The sequence below is a fragment of the Sinocyclocheilus anshuiensis genome, unplaced genomic scaffold, assembly GCF_001515605.1.
Source record: "Sinocyclocheilus anshuiensis isolate Anshui unplaced genomic scaffold, SAMN03320099.WGS_v1.1 scaffold43, whole genome shotgun sequence".
Classification (NCBI taxonomy): Eukaryota; Metazoa; Chordata; class Actinopteri; order Cypriniformes; family Cyprinidae; genus Sinocyclocheilus; species Sinocyclocheilus anshuiensis.
The window spans coordinates 480,689-480,943 of NW_015549580.1; positions in this window are offsets into that span (position 1 = coordinate 480,689).

A 255-nucleotide genomic window follows, 5' to 3' on the forward strand; every position below is an offset into this window, starting at 1 on the left:
AACTGTTTTTTAACATCTTTGCAAATTTATTAAAAATAAAAAACTGAAATTATTCCATTGCATAAGTATTCATACCCGTATCTGGGACAGTTGAAATTTAGCTCAGGAGCATTCAAATTGCTTGCAGGACTCCTCCTGGAGCTGGCCTCCTGGCCAAACCGAGCAATTGATGGAAAAGGCTCTTGGTTAGTGTGGTGACCAAGAACCTGATGGTCACTCTAGTTGAGCTCCATGATCATATGTGGAGATAGGAGA